This window comes from Calidris pugnax, unplaced genomic scaffold (genome assembly GCF_001431845.1).
Source record: "Calidris pugnax isolate Ruff unplaced genomic scaffold, ASM143184v1 scaffold70, whole genome shotgun sequence".
NCBI lineage: Eukaryota > Metazoa > Chordata > Aves > Charadriiformes > Scolopacidae > Calidris > Calidris pugnax.
Genome location: NW_015090862.1, coordinates 12,415,145 through 12,430,295, shown reverse-complemented (window position 1 = coordinate 12,430,295; position 15,151 = coordinate 12,415,145). Strand labels below are relative to the sequence as shown.

General features: G+C 49.0%; 1 protein-coding gene across 4 annotated transcripts in view; it reads left to right on the top strand.

Annotated features, from left to right (window-relative positions):
- Positions 1–7,742: 7,742 nt before the first annotated feature.
- Positions 7,743–15,151, top strand: part of ABHD2 (abhydrolase domain containing 2) — a 34,984-nt gene continuing 27,575 nt past the window's right edge. The window contains exons 1-2 of one of the 4 annotated variants that reach the window (XM_014944441.1): positions 7,753–7,811; positions 8,433–8,566. The gene's annotated coding sequence lies outside the window, so the exon portion shown is untranslated. Of the gene's footprint in view, positions 7,812–8,432; positions 8,567–15,151 lie in introns of all 4 variants that reach the window. The other 3 variants (XM_014944439.1, XM_014944438.1, XM_014944440.1) reach the window with 3 other exon arrangements.

The following is a 15,151-nucleotide window of genomic DNA, read 5'->3' as shown; positions in this document are numbered from 1 at the left end:
GTGATTACAAGCTGGATGGATCCTGCACCACCAGCACACCAGTTGAAGCTCCTTCTCCACCGCTTCCTCCCCCTTGGGCTTCAGCCTCCAGAGCCACAGCGGAAACCGCAGCAGGAGCTCGTTTGGCACTGCGGTCCATGTCCAGGAGAGCCGGCTCAGCCGCTCAGTTACTCCTCTCCCATGGCTCCTCCTTTCCTCAAAAGGAAATGAAAACAAGCTCCAAGCCAGACATGTGTCCTCAATGAAACCCATCTGTGAGAGCCACGGCAACAGCCTGCACCGGGGCTGCTGCCTGGTCAGGGTGTCCAGACCCGCCATGGAGGAGCGCACGTAGACAGCCCCAGGGGCAGCACGCACCCAAGGGGGACACGAGGCTGGAGAAGGAGACACCACGGGACTGCTGGGGCAGCTGTGTCCTCCCCCAGCGCTCTGCCTGGGGCCGTGCTACCTCCTGTCTCAGCAGCGACAACAACTCCCGGGCAGGAAGCCAGCCCATAGCCCTGCACATCCACAGACGTCTCCACACAGTTTCCATACACGTTGCTCGGAGCAGTGAAGACCTCCTTAGCAGGAACGAGAGCGTCCTGAGGGGCAGGGGTATCCATCCATCCTCTGGCTGCTCCACGAATTTCCTCCAAAGGAGATCTCCTAGAGCTCAGTTTTTTATCAGACCCCTGTAAAGTCCCCCAAGTGTTTTTCCCTCCCTGCCGGGAAGTTTATACTAACATGTTTTTAAGACATCCATTCTGTTAGTCATACCCCATATGTCCTCTGCAACCACCCCTCCTTCTCAGTGGGATCTCCCACGACACCAATTACCTTCTCCAGCTTCCACCAGAGCCATTATTATGGCACGAACCAATTTGTCTCCTGCCATCAACCCCCCACCAGGCATTTTCACGTTACTGTTCCCTCTTGCTTCTTTCTCCTGCCCCACAGCCCAGTTGGTACTGGATGCAAATCCCACCTATTCTGCATCCTCCCAGTGGCTCTTGGAGGAGTTAAATGGCCCTGGCTCCAGTGCCAAGTCCCCCCTTGTCCCCAGCTGGCAATGGGCTGCTGCTCTGGCAGCCCTAGCAGCAAAACCAGTGGCTCTTGCTGGAGGCATCCAAAGTGGATACAGTGAGAGAAAATGTGAGGATTTCACAGCCACTCTTAGCTCCTAACAGGGCTTTGAATCTCCATGGAGTGTTCCCTTTGGTCCATGTTCTAAGCCAAGTTTGGTTTTGCTGCCTGGAGATGTTCCCTAGGGACCTATGGACACAGCCCCAGCACCACTTTCAGTGGTGCAGTTATTAGGGGCTTGGGTGGCAGTGTCCAGTTTAGGATGCTCCCTTCCATTCCTTGCTATCCCACCTCTAGCTTGAGGTGGAAAACAGGAGGGAGGTTACCTACACGGAGACCTGATGTGGCTCGTTTCCATGAGCAGGGCTGGCTTCACAGACACACCACTGTATGGACGCTGCTCACCTAAAAGAACCCCAGAACCTCCTATGACCCGGAGGAAGGTGTAGTCCTTTTAGGGCAGCTGTGAAATGAGACTCATTTGTGGTCTTCCTCCTTTGTAACATCTTGCATCCTCTCCTTTTTTGGCAGGTTGTCTTCTGCATGACCTAGGAAGGCAAGGAAACATCTACCTGCGCTTCCTTCTCTTCTAGCTACGCCTGCACATTTGCTTGGCCGGGCAGAGCAGATATGTGGCAGTGGGGACAGTGACCCCACAACAGCAGGTTCGGGGTGGCAGGGCTGTGTTTGGCCAAGCACGTGCAGCCCCACAGCAGGAGGCACGTCCGCCCTGGCTGCCCACAGCTCGCTGGCAGGCTTTGCAGGGAGCAGCGAGCTGCTCAGAGAGCTGCTTGTTTGGGAGCGTGTCGTGGTTTTGCCCGGTCTTGCAGCTGCCTGTCAGCCCCTGTACAAACACAGCCCTGTCTCTTGTGTGTCCCCCCCCGGCCCCCCCTTTCTTCCACCCCTTCACCCAAGAGCTCTGTTCAGGATTAGCCACACCTCAGCTGGGTAAACAGGGGCTGATCCTGCCCCACCAGCCGACGGACAGCTTTTCAGCCTCAGCTGCCGAGAGCAAGAAGGGCTGCTTGATTTTTTTCTCCCAAGCAAACCTCCTTTTTTTCATCACTCAGCAGGTCTGAAGCTCTTAATTGCACACAGCAGCCGATGTGATCCTCTCCATTGGTTTCATCTTCTATTTTCTTTCTTTATTCCTCTGTCCTCCCGTTTTGTTCCGCTCAGCTTCCTTATCTTTTGATCTGTTCCTTGTTTTTTCTCACTCCTTTCCCCTCCTCCTGTCTCTCTCCCCTCCTTCTTGCTTTTCACCCCTCTGAGGAAAGCCACCCTTTCTGTATGTCACCTCCTGGGTGCTAACTAATGAGCTAGACGGGGCTGATCTTTTAGTCTTAAAAAGCCTCGGAGGTTGTTAGTAACTACAGCCAGCACCTTGGTCTTCATCTCAGCTCAAAGATTTTTACCTGCCTTTGAAGGGATGCTGGGCAGGGAGGGAGGAGGACACCCATTCCCTGGGCGGGGAGGGAGGAGGACACCCATTCCCTGCAGCACAGCACCCTCTAGCCTCCACAGGGGCAGCAGCTCTTTGTTGATCTGGAAGGAGGACCTCCATCACCACCATTCAGCCACGTGTCCTCCTGGTCCATCACCTCTTCCTACACATCCAGCCCCATGTAACTCCTCCTGCGGCATTACTGCCAAAATCCAAGGATGGAGTCCATGGGAACTTCGAGGATCAGGATCCTAAAGCTGGGCTGTTCCGGGCAGACCTGAGGTTAATGAGACATCATTTCCAAAAGGCTGAGACACCAGCTCTGCAAGGTGGAGCCTGCAGTCAGCCAAGGTGGTGTCAGCCCGGGGAAGTGATCATTACACGGCGTCAGTAGCACTGTTTATTTCCTCCAGCCCATACAATGATTTAACTCGATGGTGGTACAGGCAGGATTTTCAAAAGGGTAGTGCTGCTCCTGCAAAGCCAGGTGAGGTCAGCTGGAGGAACGGCGTGGGCTGAGTGATGGCTATAGTGCCATCACAAACCCCCAACACGGGGTTGCCGTGTTTTCTTGGGAGGTTGTTCTACAACCTGCCAGGTCCCTCTGTGTGGAAGAGGTTGGTCACCCCCAGCTGGACACGGCAGCAGACCTCCTCCACTTGGCTGTGACTGCTCCAGGAAAGCATCCAGCAGATGGGGATGCTCCAGATTACCCCTCCATACCAACCATCCCACCGCTCCTTGCTGTCTCCTCTCCACCTGCCGACCCCCCAAACCATACTCCTGTGGTCCCCACCAGCCTCACCCAGAACCCACCTCCCCACACCAGAATCAAGCTTGTTTCTTCTCTCACTTTCCTTGTACACCTCCAGGAAACGGAGCTCTGGCTCTCTGCTCCTGAAGACCATCACCCTTTCCCCTAATCACAACCGTAACCATTTCCTTCGTACTCACCCTCATCCAAACAGAGTTGTGTGCTCCCTACCTCCCAGACACATCCCAATTCCCACTATTTTGGAACGAGGCAGTGGCTTCCGCCTCCGCTCACTTTATTTCCGTAAATATTGCTCTCTCAGAAGAGCCTCTTCCCCATTCCTTAGGTAATACTAAAATTTGGATTTTTACAGGGGGTTTATAATCCCACTGTTCGGTTCACTGAGCATTTCAGTTTGCAAGATTGGAACTTATTCTCCTCTGTGGCAATTCTATTATACGGCAACTTTTCCAGAGAAAGTATTTCACAAGCAGCCACCGAAAAAAAATGTGGCTTGAGCAGTCTCCCTGGCTGGCTTTCTGAGGCTGGATAATCATAGTCTTTCCGAACTCCAACCTCAGGAACACAGTATAATGGCAAATGTCAGGCAGACCACTCAGAATTCAACAGAAGACAAACAGTTTCCTTTATTCAGTATGACATCTTGGAAAGACTCCAGGAGAAGCTCATACATCCTCCTGGCTTTACTACATTCATTTGTTCCAATCCATCCTACTTCCCCCCAGAGATACCTCCTCTCACTGCTGGGTACCTGCTGCTCTCATGCACGTAACCCCTCTGCTTGTGCAGGTGACTTTAGGGACAAGTGCCACACCACAGCCCCGCTTAGCCCCTACAGCTGTGTCTTGATTTACCAAAATGTGTGACAAAGGGACAGAAATGGTTCTGTGTGAAGAAGAGGTGGCTGCTGTTGGGAACAGGTCTGCTTAGCCTGCCATTTTTTGGTGCAGGGAGTAAGAATTTAACCTAACTGGACTCCCTGGGAAGTTCAGGAGTGTTGTGGCACGGATTCATCTCATTCCCTAGAGCGCTGGGGCTGGTTTGAGTGTCATGGAGCACCCAGAAGCAGGACCAACGGCAGTGCTGATGCTGGGGAGTGGTTTTCAAAACCTCTTCCTCCAGCCAGCAGCTGTGGCTGGACGTGGGGTAAAAGGAGTGAGCTGGCTGTCAGGAATTCACAGACAGAAGCGGCGGAGCACAGCCTGGTAAAGTGCTCAGCTCTGTGGCATTTCTCTTCTGGCCTAAAGAATTTTGGAATGCAATAGCCCACCCGCCCCAAAATGAACAGTGATGTTTCCTCTATTAGCAGTCAGAGCTTTCTTGGTTTGGTAGAAAAACAGAAAAAAAAAAAAAATGAGGCAGAAAGTCTTTAGCAACAGGGCAGCAAAAATGCCTTCAGCCATAAGAACCCTCTGGTCTACAGGGCAGAAAAAGGTGGACAGCAGTGGCCCTGTGGGGCTGAGGTTAGTCAGTAAGTGCTATAATTAGGAAATAAATAGCGTGCTAAATAAACCCCGAGCAGAAGCTTTTGAGGAGGGTGACAGAGCTGGAAGTTGGCAAGGAGCAGCTGAACGAGAATGCGATGGAAAAATACTGAGCAGGTGGGCCACGTGCCACCTCCCCAGCCCCGGTTTGTCTGATGCAGCCCTTCTCCCATCCCTGGCACTTGTCTCCTTACGTTGTCAGCTCCTGGGGACAGAGGCCGGTCTATTTAGAGATCTGCAAAGTGCCCATTACGCTTTTAGACACCATTTTCAGAATATACGTAAGAGTCCAAAGAGCACTGTGCATCCAGATCCAACAGGCTCTCAAGCAGCACGGCGCTGCAGCCCGCGAGCCAATGCCTCGCTGGCACCGCAGGGAAGGCAGAGCCGGGGAAGAGGAAAAAGCACTGCCTTTATTTCCATCTGCAAAGCTTTTTTGTGCTCACATGTCACTGACAGGCACTTCGCTTATTTTCAGCTGGCAATCAAACCCTCTCATAAGAGCTGTTTTCCTTTTTTTCCCTCCCGCTCCACTGGCAGAGAGCAGCACCCCGATATTTCCTCCAGCAAAAAGGTTCCCTCAGAGTTGCAAAGTCCCCGGGAGTCCTTCAGCACACGGCGAGTTTGCTGAGCAGGAAAAAAAGCTGGGCCAGGGGAAATGAAGCAGAAAATAGTCCGAGTTCCTTGTGGCAGCAACAGCCAAAAGAGGGAGGGATGCAAAGAACAAAAGGTGACTGTCACCACGGTGTTGTAAGGGGGTGTCTCGGGCTGGCTCAGCACCGCATTGAGTTCTCTCTGCCTGGTACCTTTCCAGTTGCTGGGTTTAAATAGATGAAATTATCCTTCAGGCTTTTTTTGGCCTCATTGTACAAAGGTAAGTGCCTGCCCAAAGCACAAGGCAAAGCTGTATGTTCTTCCTGTGCCCACAGCTCCCAGCACGTACATTTGGCCTCTTTTGCAGTAGCCACACTACTCAAAAAGGAATCCTCCTGCCTCCGAAGCGTGAGGGTGTTCCTGGACACCTCCACCCCACTTCTCTGCAGGAACATCAGACAGAAGCACCTGCTGGGCTGGAGCTGCCAAATCCCTCCCTAGAAGGCTGGGAATAAAGTTCAGCTCTTCCCAGCACCCATTCCTTCATTGGGATGGTTTGGGGTACCACCTCTGCAGCATTCATCCCCTCTGGTTCTCAGCTCTCACTCCTCAATGATGTATTGGAGCATCCCTGGTACAAAAGACTACCCTGTGCTTTATTTGTCCTCAGCAGGAAGCGGGCAGCTAAGAGATTGGTTTGCTTTGTGACGGTGTGCTTAAGAAAGCTCTCTTCTAATAGCTGAGCTTCTCTCAGCTCAGAGAAATCTCCAACAGCCTCGGGGATTTGAAGTAAAAGCCTCGCCTGGAGGCTCAGCTCCACTTCGGTGGTGTGTTTTCCTGGCCAGATCCATGGTGAGGAGCCAAGGTACACCTGGAATCAATTGGACTGCAATTTTCTGTAATCAAATTCAAACACATTCTTCAAATACTTAGTTAAGAGGCTTGATACCGGAAGTTTATCTACTAAGCCTATCTCGAAGCTTGATCACAAGCATAACTCAGCTGCCTTCAGACATACGAAACCTCAGCCCTGCTGAGCCGCTGACAAGTTTAGCAACCACCATAAACCCTGGGTATCTTCACAAGGTTAATTAAAAGCTGGAGATAAGCAATCCGGCTCTCATCTGTGCGATGTGGGATCACATCCGTACCAAGCCAGAAGTGCTCACTTTGGGGCTGTTTCTGCTCTGCCACCATCATCTCAGCAGTCCCTTCTCCGCCCTCCCTCAGAGCTCCCTGCTTCGCCGTGACTCAGTCTGTAGCAGTTAGTCATCTCTCCAGATACATAACTCTCTGGAAAATGTGACTTGCTCCTTGAGAGCTTTCGCTACGTAGGAAGCTCCAACTCCCAGTAAACAGAGGAAACAAAATGTCTGAAATCAGGGAAAGGATTTTTCCATCCAGTTATATAAAGCAGCCATTACCATAGCTAGGAACAGTTGATGTTACTAGCGACGTAACACGTGGCTCTTTTTGGGAGGCTACAAGAAAAGCAAGTTTATAAACATCGCATTGCAGACATTTTTTATTTTATTGCTTGCTTTCCTTTGGTGCCTTCCAGATGACAGCCTGTCTACCTCCGGGCAGATTTCACTGTCCCCATCACACATTGCACTTGGTGGGACGCATCCAGGCAGGCACGACTGTGCCTCTGAGGGGCTGGAAGACCCCTTCGCTCCTGCTTGACAAGGCCCAGGAGGTGGTCCCACACTGCACCCCAGGGCCACTTTTGCCACAGGGACACAAAACCTGCCTGTTGAAGGCCCAGCAACCATTTTTAAGGCTCCAAGATATTGTTGCTAAATGAATTTTAACTACAACGTAGCATTACGTGACCAGTATTCAGCACCTGGCCACACTCGGGTGGATTATCAGCAGTTTGTACCAGGCCGGAGAGGCTTGGCCCACCGGGCCCTCAGGACCACCAAGCCCTACATCACTGAAGGGTGGACGTGCACCTCCGCTGGAGCGGCTCCCCAGGCTGCCTGCCCGCCCCGGGGCAGGGGTGTTGGCTCCAGCAGCAGGATGCGGCTGGTGTTTCACCCTCATGACAGAGCTCCTACCGCCGCTCCCTGCCCGCCGCCACCCGCCCCGTGGCTACCCCGCTCTGTCATGGCGCCGGTAGCCGCGGCTCCCCACAGGCGCCGGCAGCCCCGCCCCGCCCCGCCCGCGGCCGCCAATCACCGCCCTCCGCCTGACTGACAGGTGACCAAGCCAACGGAACAGTGATGCCCCGCCCTTCTGCCGCTCTATAAGCCAATAGTGACCGCGCAGCCTGCTCCCTCCTTCATCCTGCCTTCTGGCCAATCCGCGCGGGGGTTCGGGCGGGAGCGGCGGGGCGGGACGGCCAATGGGAGGGCGAGGGCGGTGACTAAGGGCCCGCGGGTAGCGGGGCCGGTGCAGACGGGTGGGAGCTGCCGGTGGCCGAGGTGTGGGGCCGGGCCTGCAGGTGAGGAGGCGGGCGGCGCTCTGGGAACCCCTTCCCTGTCGGGCTGAGGGGGCAGCGCCAGCCGGGGCCGCTTCTCAGCGGTACGGGGCCTGAGGGGACACGGGGCGGGGGTTCTGGCCGCGGCCGGGTCTGTCAGGCGCCGGGCAGTCAGCGGTGCCCCTCAGGCTCTCCCTGCCCGCCCAGCAGCCCTCTTCCTACTTATTGTCCGCAGCAGGCTCGCCTTATGTGCTTATTTCCCTGGGGGTGGAGGCAGGGTAGCCCTGCGGTGGGGTTCGGCCTGGCCTGGCTGTGGCGGGCTGCGGTCCGGTCCCCCTCCCGGTGCCCCTGGGTTGGGTTCTTGCCGCGGTTAAAGGGCCGCGCAGCCGGCGGTGGGGCGACGGCCTTCCCCGGGGCTTCGTTGGGGTGTTGTGAGGTCGTGCAGGGGGAGAAAAGCAGCGGTGCGAGAGTCGCCCTGTGCTGGCAGGGGGTGAAGGCTGAGGCAGGAAGGGATGGGGAGCCCAGCGCGGTCCTGAGGGGGTGATGCTTGGGTGAGTTAGAGCCAGGTGAGTTCTGGCTGATGTCTGTCAGGTTGCGCTGCTTCCCCTAAATAAGGCTCTTCTCCTCTGTTACTCATACTCCTAGGGCCTGACGCTGCTACTAGCGTTTTGCAACAGCTTTAGACTTCCTTTTGTTGATGCTTGTTAGCCTGAGTGACAGGATGCTGTCCACTCCGTTCGACAACTTCGCATATAACTTGTGATTTACTCCAGTACAGGGTGGGTAGATGTATCTATCACAGTGGATGCATGACAGCTGGTGAAATCCCTCACCTGACACTAACTCTTTTAAAGAGGTATGTTAGCAGCAGCTTTACTCCCACAGTTATGGCTGGAGGGATAGCATTCTGTAGTGCCATTCTCATGCAAGTGTCCTCAGAGAATTCCTAACAGCTTCCTCTTATTGTTGGTGTGCAGTTGTCACTGGTGTGGTAAGTACTAAAAATTCCTGTCTGCCTCTTACAGATTGCTGTTTGGCTTCCACAGTACTGGGGACTGCTTCTTTAACAAATGTGTGGCTTATTAATCAGCTGACTGATACAGTGTGTTCATCTTACATACCTTGTTTATCAATGGTTATCATGGTCTGCCATGTTTTGTGATATTGCGTAGGTTGATGTGTTCTTGTCCCCACTGATACGGTGTTCATAGAACACACAGTTCAGCCATTTGTATTCGTGATATCTCATTTTCAGGACCTTCTGTGATAATGTTTATTTCCTGTGCAGGGAGTTGTGTTATTGACAACTAGTCTTTAGTTGTTCTCTTGTTATCTCTTCTTGGTTTGTCTGTTTCAGCTTCTTACCTCTCATATCACAAGTGAAGTTTGAATAAATTCTCTTGTTTCTTCTTAAATCAGTGGACGCCTTTCTTATTATTCTATTTTGTTCTCAAAGTCAAGAGTGAGAACAGGAAGGCTGTTAAAAAAGAGCTAAAAGCTAGTGTTTGGGTTCCTCTATTCTCTTGCCTTATTCTTAAAAATAGTTATATTTCAGTTTTTGCATGGGAGGTCCTTTCTGTTATTGAGTGAATTAGCTGTGTAGAGGAGGAGGCTGACCTAAGATTGTGCCTTTTTTAGGGGTAGAAAAGATGTGGAGGTTGGGGATAAAACCTTCCATCTTGCAAAACTGTTTCTGAAGAAGTTAAACTTAAGAATTAATTTGTTCTACTCTTCTTGTAAAAGCTGTATTTTTCTATTCGAGGAAGGAATAGCAGCTTAGGTTTTAAGTGTTTCATAAAGCTGCATTATTAAACTTGTCATGTGAAAACCCAGAGATTAACACGCTGAAATAGTCACTGTTCTGGGATGTGGCATTGGGAAGGAAAGCTGGCAGAATAACATCATTTGTCCTTGACACAGGCATATGGAGAGGATACCCAAATCTGTCATTCCAACTGTACTTCTAGATATAATTTGATGTACTACAGAAAATGGTGGCTTTAGAGCAGTGATTCCGACCTTCTGTAGTTGTAGTTTAACCTCACTTGTTAATGGAAATGTCCTGGGTGCTGCTGGATTCACATTGCCCTGTTACTTCTCTTTCTTGCTCTGTATCTCCTGCCTCTTCATCCTTATTTTCATGCTGCCAGCTCTGAAAGTGCCACAACTTGGATTAATTTAACAAAAAAAAAAACCTCGGAACTTAGCAAATTCTGTAGTAGACGTGTAGTCGCTGGGGTCTTTGGTGCTTATAATTCCAATTGAGAGGTGCTGATACCAGCCTAAAACTGGTGGCTTGGTATTTTTCAGCAACAGCCTGAATCATCATAGTTCTGCTAGTGTATTGGAGTCTTCATCTACACTTTTGAGTTTCTCTGGAAGGTTGTATCTCATGATGTGGTATAGCTCTGAATTGCTGTTCTTAATACGCACTCTATAGATCAACTGAACTTCTGTGCAAGTGTTTTTACCCTTCAGCCTAAATAGCTTGTGAAGATAAGGTTATATACACTTAAAAAAAACCTGATCAAACTCAGCTTGAGTTGAGTACCAAACAATCAATTTAATTTCAATGTGCAAGGGCAATCTGTCCTTATAGAGAAGCAAAGTCCTACTTGCCCAACATACGTGGGTGGCAAGTCAGGCAGTTATCTTAGCTTCTTTTAGCTCTAGGAAGCCTTCTGTGCCCAAGGGCTTGTCTTTTCTCCACCTATATCAGTTGATAATAAAGATTGTCTCTCACTGCCAGCCTTCCTCTGTCAAAGCAGGGATTCAAAATGCTTTGCAAAGCAGTTCTGTACAAACCCTGGTGCTTGAAACATCTTTGTGCCCGTGCTCCATTAGAGGTAATGGCAGTGGAAAGAAGTGTCATACTTGGCCACGGACGGTTTTCATCTCTATCTCTAGATTAATCAGAAAGTGCAGTTGCCTTCCAGTTACGCTACTGTTGAGAAACACTTGAGTTTTTCATCATCCTGGGTTCAGTTAACTGAAATAAATGGCAATGATAACTTCCTGAGGACTGAGCTCCTGCAAACACCAAACCTTTCTGAAACTTCCAATGTAGTAGTTGCTAATAATTGAGCTACAGCCCTGTTCAGGGTATTGAGTACTCAAACAGCGTAATATGGGCTCCTCAAGGAAAGGGTCAGCTTGGACAAGTGACTGGCTGCTAGTGAGGGGTTTGTTCAACAATCTGTCCTGCTAAGCTCACTTACATCTTCAAGGATACTTTTTGCATAGAGGTGCAGGTTCCAGAAAAATTCTGCTGAGGGTGTTCAAGCCTGGCCATCCCTGAACTGGAACACCCAGTTCTGTGAAGTGTTGGTTGGGCGTATGTGAATATGAAAGATTGTACTAAGTGAAATAAGCAGATGCAGAGTCATTTACAGTGAACGTTCTTGTAAGAGGTAAGGAGAAAACGTCCTAAGATGTGCCTGTAATATCCCTAACCTCCCACTCAGATTCAGCAGGAGAGTGGGCCACGTAGTTCTTCAAACTTTGAGTTGCTGGTAAAACTGCTCGAAAACCTCTGTTTTATTCGGCGCTTGCTAAAAATTGAGTATTCTGCAGTAGTGGTAGCTGTCTGTTGATCAGGTCCTGTCTCTTTGGATTTGGTTCTTTTGTTGTTGCTTCATTTTTAATTTAATCATGTGAATTAAACTTCTCTAGTGTCAGCCTTCTATCTGTCATGGACAGACTCTGAGAGAATGACTCTGCAAATCTTCTGTACCGCTGTGGAGCGGAGCTGCTTCTCAGGGGGAAGAAAATACATAAGGTGTTTGAAGACCTTAAAGTGTCACCTCAGCTTTTGATCATGTCCAGATCTAGGTGTTTTCAGACTGCTTGAACCAAACTGGTCTTGAATAAAGTTCTCTTAGCTGTCTTAGTTTGTGCTTTGGTGATATAAGGCTTTTCCCTGCTGTGCAGCCAGGCTGGTGCAGTGTGTGCTCCCCACTTACTCAGCTGTGTACCCTGTAGCTGAGCAAACAGCTGTGATGTGCTTGGACTTTGGGCTGCTCCTCTGATATGTACACCTGAGCTCTGTGACAGTGTGGTGATGGAGGGGTTGGAATCTGAGGGTCAATGAGACTTTAACAGTATGATACTGCATTTCAAAATGCAGTGAGGAAATAGAGCAGACTCCTTCAGGGAGGTTTCATCTGTCACGCAATTTGTCTTAGCTCACTTAGCCATCTGTGGCTTGGTGCTAGTGATGTTCCCTCAACTACTGAGCATGGATTGTTGAGTTGTCTGCAGTGTGTTTATTGAACTTCTTCCTTTAAGCTTAACACTACCTGCTGACACACAGGGTTATGTGGTAGGCAAGTGGCACCTGCTAATGCTATAAGACAGTGGAAAGATGTCAGCCAGGATTTCTTTTCTCTCAGTACCTAAAAGTAGGCTTGACTTCTTCTCCAAGGAGCTGAAGCTTTGCCCTGTACTTCCACAAGGCAGTGGTTAGCGTGTGACAAAGTCCTAAGTCTCTGCAGTAATCGAATAATTATGTTTGCTATAATAACACGGGCCTTTCCTTTAAGATAAGATGCAATTAATTGATTTCTGTGGAGTTATTCAAGCCTTGTCTTTTTTTTTAGTTAAAATTGTATATCAGGTGTGTGCAATAAAAGCTAATGCAGTGTTTTTTCAATCCAACTGTGACAAACAGAAACCAGATAAGGTGACATACAGGGAGTCTACGTAGCAACCTTCTTGGATAATATACAAAAGCTGCCTGTCATGCAGTAGAGCCATTTTGAGTAGTTAAAATAATATTGTGAAGAAACAAAAGCAGTTCCTGTAGTTGGAAGGAAGTGAGATTCAAGGCTTAGTTGACTAAATTAGCCTTCTTGGGGAAGTGAAAGAAGACCTAAAGAGTCTTTGGCCCTGTAGAATGATTCTCAGGTGCTTTCTTAAGCAACCTGCCTTGGCAGGTACACCCAGCCCTTTTTGGTGCTTGGCTTCTGCTCTGAGGGTGTAGGGCTTCTCAAAGTGGAAAAAAAGGAGAAAAATCTCCAGTTAAGGACATCTGTCTTTCTGGCTGTGCTCATGGTACCTCATGCTATGAACTTTGTCCCTGTGACCTCAGAGTACCTCTAAATTCAGTATCTGAGCCAAGTAATGCATCTGATGGAAAGGTCAGACTCCAATGAAGGCACTAGCCAAGAAATTCTTGTCAGAACATGGTGTAAACAGAACCTGCTGCTTTGTATACTTACTGACCAGCCAAATCCTGTCCTGGGTGCTGGCTCTGGCACGAAGTGGAGGGATTTGCACCAAGGACTTCTGTGTGCTGTCCAAGTAATGTTCTTTTAAGCATCCTTGTGATGGGACATGTCATGGTGCCCTCTTTATTTGAAGATAAAAATCTGTCAGATGTTTGACAACAAAACTGCGGTGGTCTTTGTCAGACGACTCCTGATGACTCTGGTGAGGACTGTGCTTTATCTCTCATGACCACATCTCCTGAAAAACTAAGCTTAAGTGCTTGAAGTGCTCAGTTAATTCTTAATTATACCCTCCATGCTTTGAGGTCTGAGACTTAATTGGCTGTTTTAAATGGCCAGAAGTACCAAGCGGGTACATCAAGGTGATCTCAGCGTTTGCTTCTGACGTGTTTGCTTCTGAGCTACCACTGAAGATAATAGGAGGTTCTGCATGGGGTAAGCTTGGTTAGATGCCAGGCTTGAAATAAGCACTGTGATGCCTTGCTTTATGTATCTAAGCTGATGAGGCATAGTACTGGTGTGGCCCTAAAATACTTGTATCTATGTAATTCTTTGGAGACCTTAAAGTAACATTTAGGCTTAACACTCTTTTTCTGTAAAAATTAGAGCATCTTCTACACCAAAAGTGCTGGGTAAAAGGCAGGATACAGGATGGTGGAATAAAGCCTGAGTTTTTTTATGATTCCTTTTGCACAGCTTCTTGTACTCATGTAGCTTGTGTGACCTCGGACTGTCCTTCAGTGCTTTACAAAACCTTAGCCTGGCAGCATTTCCTGTCAATCACATTGCTTCAGAGTCTTTCCTAAGTGTATACATTCAATACATATATTTTCATCTGGATGGTCTCTAACATCTTCCTCTGTATTTAGACCATTGAGAGCTCAGCAGTGGACACCTCTTGTACACTTCATGGGGTGAGATTCAAATAATATGATGGCATAAAACTCAGCTTTGTTTAAAAACCTTTGTAGTACTCTGACATTCCACCCTTTCCTTCTCCATAATGTGGTTCTAAATATCTTACCTGATAGTGACGGGCCTGTAACTTTCGGTTTTGCAGCATATCTTTTGGAAGAGGCATTAGCTTTGGCTGAAATTAAAGCTGATTAATTTCCTGGAAGCATTCCTTAAAGAACTAACTTCAGTAAGAGAGTCTTCTTCCTTCTGCCTTCAAAGGCGGGGGGAAACACCCTTATTTCTGATTGGAATCTGCCTTGGCACAACTCTTTAAAGTAGAGGTTTCTATTTTTCTTTCAGTCTAACAAACTTACTTTCACCCAAGCAGGCACTACAAAAAAAGTGAAACCAATTCAAGAAATGTCTGATAAACTTGTTAACGAAGTCTGTCTGCTTAATCTGTCTAGAAATGGCCTCTTTGGCTCTTCTGAATCTTAGTGGGGAAGAGCGAGGGTATTGCACTACTTGGTGGAAGCTGTAAAAGGACAGGAAAGGGAATTTTAAATGCTTTCAGTGTTGGCCAGGTATGCTCCAGTGTTTTGGTATCCAGCTGAGCTCTGAAGAAAGCACTAGAGATCCAGAACACCAACTGGTGGGAGGGTATCTAGGAGGCTTCTGTATTTGCCATTCCTGGAAACAGGTTTCCTTCAAGATTCTTCAGTGATCGTAGCGGAGCATAAAGATCTTGCTTGTGGAGCCCCTCCTAAAGAGGCTGCCTTTTAGTCTTGTCTGTGGGCAGTTCCATACAGCTGCATCTTCCCTTTAGCCCAGATGATTTCCAGTGCTTCAGTGAAATGAGTCTCCCAGGCTTTCAGCTGCTCATTAGAAGGCCTGAGGGAAGTACCTTATGGGAGTGGCTTCCTTGAATGTTTTGTTGGGTTTTTTTTAATACTGGCTTCCCAGTATGCAGAGTCAGGCTCAGCTTTGGCATGGGTGGAGGAGCTGCAGTGCTTGGCTACAAAATCCTTTGTGTGCCATGTTGACTCACAGGGTGAAGTGGCTTCAGTTCCCTGGAAAAGTCTCCTCTCCCCAGGCAAGCTGGAACAGAAATGTGTACAGGTCTCAGTGAAGTCATGACTGACAGTAAATCCTATTGTACAAGTAAAGATCTTGGTGATGGCTTTCCCAAAACGCAGTGTCTTTGAAAGGGTACATAAGGAATTTGCTGTAGCTCTACTG